This window comes from Callospermophilus lateralis, chromosome 19 (assembly GCF_048772815.1).
Source record: "Callospermophilus lateralis isolate mCalLat2 chromosome 19, mCalLat2.hap1, whole genome shotgun sequence".
NCBI lineage: Eukaryota > Metazoa > Chordata > Mammalia > Rodentia > Sciuridae > Callospermophilus > Callospermophilus lateralis.
Window position 1 is genome coordinate 33,492,557 of NC_135323.1, and position 6,882 is coordinate 33,499,438.

Sequence of the window (6,882 nt, forward strand, 5' to 3'; positions counted from 1 at the left end):
ATAATTGTTCTTGTAATACATTACTTATGGATCTTGCTTGTAGCAAAAGCAGTAGATACCGAGTAACCCATCAGTAGTTCTCATTACTTGCTAATTTAATTATCCTCCCACAGCAGTAGACAGTGATTATGAGTGTGTATGTTTGTGGGCCCCCTCCCATATCCACAGGATGATATAGAAGTGGCTACGATTATATCACATAATTCGTACCACTGCTTGCTGTTTTCTATTGTTTAAAGCCTCTAAGGTTTGGGGTTAATTTGTTACTCAGCAATAGATGACTGATATCTCAGGCATAAAGCCTCAAAACGCTGTCAGAATCCCTATGGGGTCAGAACCTCCAAGTACTCAGATCTTTCAGGGAGCAAAGTTTGGGTCAACTTATTGAGCAAAGAATCTCCACTAGTTTCGATGCCAGACAAAAGAAATCTTAGAAAAGGTCGTATAAGGGGAAGAGGTTCTGGCTTGTGACTGTGGGAATGGGGATGTGGGTAGTGTTTACCAGCATTTCTTTGCTTGCTATGCTGTGATATTGTTAGACATTTCCCCATCTCTCTCTCTCTCTCTCTCTCTCTCTCTCTATATATATATATATATATATATATATATATATAGATAGATAGATATATATATATAGATAGATAGATAGATTTTTTTTTCTCAATACTGTATAAAGGGTGAACTGGTGCTGGTTAAACTTCTGTTGGATTGCACAATGTTGAGACAGATTTGAAGGAAGAGAATATTCCTCAGAGGTCCTGGACTTGGAGCTGTTGTGGTACCTGTACCTCATTCGGTGTTGTTTCTCTTAAGAAAGGAGGGAGTGTGTCCTTGGGTGAATGTGAGATAATGATTGCATTATGATGGGTAGGGAACATTTAAAAATATTGAGTGTGCAGAAACGTAGAAGTTATGTGAGTAGTGGGGAGCCTGGTGGCACAAGATGGATGTGGCAGGACCTGGATTCATTCTTCTCTTCTTTAGGGGTAACAGAATTTTTAGCAGGGCCTGTATTTCCCAGCTTGCACTGCAGCTTGGTGTGGTCACATGACTACGTCCAGGCCAATGGATAGAATAGGAAGCATGGTGGTGCCCCCGAATCCTCCTCAAGAGACACTTAGCATGCTCTCTTTGCATCCTTTCCTCTCCATTTCTCCATCCTCTGCTTGGAATATGGATGTGCTGACCTGAACTCTGCATTGGTCCACGAGGAAGGAGCTGGGCCATGAGGCTTTATCTACCAGCTTTAATTACTTACCTCTGGATTTTTACACATGAGGGAAATAAATGAGGGTCTTCTTTAAGCCATTGTCACTTTGGGTCTCTGTCATTGCACGGATATGGCTGGATATCTTTTTTATTTTTTGCCTGCCCAGCCACAATTTCCTGTTCTTTGAGAGGACTTCCTCTACTCCATTCCTAGTGGTTGAATGAGTCACCAAGTCTCTGTACATTCCCCAGTGGGTGGGCTGGTGAGCAGACCAGACCAACCAAGCCTCCTTCCTCCCCCTCATCAGGAATGGAAGCCTGAGGAGTGGCACAGGTTTCTTGAGGCAGATTCTGTCCTTCCTGAGCCCTGGTTACTTAGCCTTTTCTTTGATTCTTCCCATTTCTCTCTTCTCTCCTCCTCCTCCATAGCTGATGATGTTCCATTGTCTTGCTCTGTCTGTTGCTATACAAAATACAATAGACTGGTTGATTTTCTAATTTATTTTTATTTATATATGACAGAGGAATGCATTATAATTCTTATTACACATATAGAGCACAATATTTCCTATGTCTGGTTGTATACAAAGTATATTCACACCAATTCGTGTCTTCATACATGTACTTTGGATAATAATGATCATCACATTCCACCATCATTTCTAACCTCATGCTCCCTCCCTTCCCCTCCCACCTCTCTGCCCTGTCTAGAGTTCGACTATTCCTCCCATGCTCCCCCTCCCTATCCCACTATGAATCAGCCTCCTTATATCAAAGAAAAGATTCAGCATTTGTTTTTTGGGGGATTGGCTAACTTCACTTAGCATTATCTTCTCTAACTCTATCCATTTACCTGCAGATGCCATGATTTTATTTTCTTTTATTGCTGAGTAATATTCCGTTGTATATATTTGTCACATTTTTTAACCCAATCAATAAATGGGCCAAGGATCTGAATAGATACTTCTCAGAAGGTGATATACAATCAAGCAACAAATATATAAAAAAAGTTCATCATTGCTAGCAATTAGAGAAATGCAAATCAAAACCACTCTAAGATTTCATCTCACTCTAGTCAGAATGGCAGCTATTATGCATACAAACAACAATAAGTGTTGGCGAGGATGTGGGGAAAAAGGTACACTCATACACTGCTGGTGGGACTGCAAATTGGTGCAGCCAATATGGAAAGCATTATGGAGAGAGATTTCTTGGAAAATTGGGAGTGGAACCACCATTTGACCCAGCTATCCCTCTCCTTGGTCTATACCCAAAGGACTTAAAAACAGCATACTACAGGGACACAGCCACATCAATGTTTATAGCAGCACAATTCACAATAGCTAAACTGTGGAACCAACCTAGATGCCCTTCAGTAGATGAATAGACTGGATGATTTATAAAAAAAAAAAATTAAATTATTTCTCACAGTGGAGCCAGGGAAGTCCCAGATCAAGGCCTAAGCAGGACTGGTATCTGCTGAGGGCTGCTTTTTGCTTGCAAATTTTTTTCTTTATTGAACACACATACACACAAATATAAACACAACCGTGAATACAATATGCAGTGATATTTCAGGAGCAGTACAGCCTTCACTGTGCCTAGACCTAAAGGAAGATCCTAATGAAAGTAATGTAGTGGGTAAGATGGTCAGTGAGGGCTGAGGCCGTAGTTCAGCGGCAGAGCACTTGCCTAGCATGTGTGAGGCACTGGGTTCAATCCTCAGCACCGCATAAAAATAAAATAAAGATATTCTGTCCATTAACAACTACAAAAAAAAAAAAAAAAAAAAAAGATGGTCAGCGACATTCCTACCATGGAGAGGAAAACAGACAGAAGGAACTTTTATACAGACACTTCTGATGGTTCCTCCAGGTAGGGGCTTGCTGCAGTGTTAGTGTCACCATCATGGTTAAACCTGTTCTGTCTAATACTATGGCCACATGTGGCTCCTGAGCTTTTGAAATGTGGCAGCTACAACTAAAGAACTGGATTTTTTCCAGGTGCAGTGGAATGTACCTGTAGTCCCAACTACTCAGGAGGTTAAGGCAAGAGGATTGCGTGAGCCCAGGAGTTTGAGACTAGCCTGGGCAACATAGTGAGACCCTTCCACAAGCAAGCAAACAAGCAAGCAGCAAGGAAGTAAATGACTATATTTTGCATTTAATTACATTTAAATTTGTGGACTAGTACTCAATATGGTTAAAATCAATGGGGATACCTTATGAGAAAATGCATTGTTAGGAAATTTTGACATGCAAATATCAAGAGTGTATCCAAGCAAGGGATGCCTGCCTGTAATCTACTGAGGAGGCTGAGGCAGAAAGCTTTCAAGTTTGAGGCCAGCCTGGGCAACTCAGCGAAATACTGTCTCAAAATAAAAAATAAAAAGTTCTGGGGATGTAACTCCGTGGTAGAACATTCTTGGGTTCAAACCCCAGTGTATACACACACACACACACACACACACACACATACACACAAGTTATAGAGTGTACTTACACAAACCTAAATGGTACAACCTATCATCCACTTAGGCTATATAGTATAGTCTATTGCTCCCAGGCTACAAATCTGTACTGCATGCTATTGTCCTGTGGCTGAAGCAACTGTAACACAGTGGTAAGTGTGTTACATGTCCAAACACAGAAAAGGTATGGTACACATATTAGGTGATAGGATTTTTTTCAACATCACTACAGTCTTATGGGACCACCACGACTATCAGAAAACCTGTAAGTATGTTTAGAACAGCCTGGATATGAGGATCTTTTTCCCACAATAAATTTTATTCACTCCAGGGGCTGGGGTTATGGCTCAGCGGTAGAGCGCTTGCCTCACTCGTGCGAGGCCCCGGGTTCCATCCTCGGCACCACCAAATAAATAAATAAATAAATAAATAAATAAATAAATAAATAAATTGTGTTCAACTACAATTTTAAAAAAAATTGTATTAACTTCAACTACAGAAACTGTGAAACTGTTATTACATGTGTGCACTGTCACACCTAGACTCAGATTAAGATCAAACTTTTTCCCCCCAATACCAGGGGTGCTTAACTCCTGAGCCACATCCCCAACCCTTTTTATTTTTTATTTTGAGATGGGGTCTCACTAAGTTGCTTAGGGCCTCACTAAGTTGCTGATGCTGCTTTGAAGTTGTGATCATCCTGCCTCCGTCTCTTGAGTCTCTGGGATTACATTTGGGTGCCACCGGGCCCAGCAGATATATATGTATATATATATATGTTTGGTACCAGGGATTGTACTCAAGGGCACTCTACCACTGAACCACATCCCCATCCTTTTTTTGTATTTTATTTAGAGACAAGGTCTCACTGAGTTATTTAATGCCTTGCCATTGCTGAGGCTGGCTTTGAACTCACCATCCTCCTGCCTCAGCCTCCCGAGTCACTGGGCTATCTGGTGTGTGTGCACCACTGCAATTGCGCAGCAAATATATATATATATATATATATATATATATATATATATATATATATATAATATTTTTTAGTTATACATGGACACAGTACTTTTATTTTATTTACTTTTATGTGGTGCTAAGGATGGAACCTAGTGCCTCACATGTGGGAGGCAAGCACTCTACCGCTGAGCCATACCCCACTGCAGCAGCAGATATATATTTTTTTTTAAATAGAGAGAGAGAGAGAGAGAGAGAGAGAGAGAGAGAGAGAAAGAGAGAATTTTAAAAAAATATTTATTTTTTAGTTATTGGCGGACACAACATCTTTGTTTGTATGTGGTACTGAGGATGGAACCTGGGCTGCATGGATGTCAGGCGAGCGCGCTATCGCTTGAGCCGCATCCCCAGCCCAGCAGCAGATATTTTTGATGAACATTTAGTGTCCCAATATTTAATGTGCCAACATTTAATGTGCTGAATTGAAATGTGGTGTAAAATACACAGTGGATTTCTAAGACTTAATGTGTACAAAAAAAAAAGTGAAAATATTGCAATTATATTTTACACAGATTAATATTTTAACTACACTAGATTAAATAAAACATACAATTAAAACAAATTGTGGGGCTGGGGATATTGTTCATTTGGTAGAGTGTTTGACTCACATGCACAAGGCCCTAGGTTCAATCTCCAGCACCACACACACACACACACACACACACATACACACACACACATACACAAAGAATTGTGTTTGTTTTCTTTATACTTTCTTTTTCTTTCTTTTGGTACTGAGGATTGAACCCAGGGATGCTTAATCACTGAGCTACACCTCTGACTCCATTTTTTAATTTTGAAAAAGGGTCTTGCTAAATTTCTCAGGGCCTTGCTAAATTGCTGAGGCTGGCCTCAAACTTGTGATCCTCTTGCCTCAGCCTCCCGAGTAGCTGGGATTGCAGCTATGCACCACCACACCTGGCTCCTTCTACTCTTTTCAATGTTTCTGTTAAAACATTTATGCATGGAGGTTGCATTTCTAGAATGCACTACAGCTAGGAACCTCAGCGAGCCCATGAGCAAACAGACTGGAGACTGGAAGGGGGATGCGCTATCTTAAACATTTTGTCCACCCAAATTCGGGGCAGGATTCTAACCCTCCAGTGTCCTGACTCCAGGGACAAATGCTGTGAGGACAGGGTCCAAGCAAACACTCTGTCCCTTGCATAGAGATGCACAAGCCTTTTGACCAGCACACGCCACCGCTACTGGTCTAGAGTGAATTTACTTTTTATTCCTATTTTAACAGGCAAAATGATATACCACTAGAAACAGAATGAGTAAAATTGAAAGACTCATTTAAACCAGGCATAGAAGCACATACCTGTAATCCCAGTGGCTTGGGAGGCTGAGGCAGGAGGGTCATGAGTTCAAATGACCAGGCTGGGTCATGAGCCAGCCTCAGCAACAATTTAGTGAGGTCCTAAGCAACTCAGCAAGACTCTGTCTATAAATAGAAATATTTAAAAATGGGCTGAGGATGTGGCTCAATGGTCAAGTGTTCCTGGATTCGATCCCTGGTACAAAACAAAAACAAAAACAAAACAAAACTGATTTAAAAAAAAAAGAGGCAAGCATTGGGGCTGGGGTTGTGGCTCAGTGGTAGAGCACTTGCCTGGTACATAAGAGACACTGGGTTCAAATCTCAGCACTACATAAAAATAAATAAATAAAATAAAGGTATTGTGTCTGTCTAAAAAAAAAAAAAATATATATATATATATATATATATATATATATATATATACACACACACACATATATATATAATTTTAGATTCACAGCAAAACTGAATTGAAAGTATTAAGAAATATATATATAAATTTTTTTATAAGATAAAACACATCTACTTTGTGATCTGACAATTCCTAGGTACCTACCCATGATATATGAACACATTTTTCTAAAAAGATTTGTTCTTAGAAACTTTACATATAATAGTCCAAGCTGGAAACACTATAGGTGTCTATCAACAGGAAATCAATAAACCATGACGTATCCTACAATGGATTACTATTCAGTGATAAAAAGGAATGAGCTGGGCTTGGTGACTCATGCCCTTAATCCCAGTTACTCAGATGGCTGAGACAGGAGGATCAAAAGTTCAAGGCTAGGGCTGGGGCTCAGTGGTAGAGCACTTGCCTCTCACTGTGAGGCACTGGGTTCGATCCTCAGCACCACATAAAAAT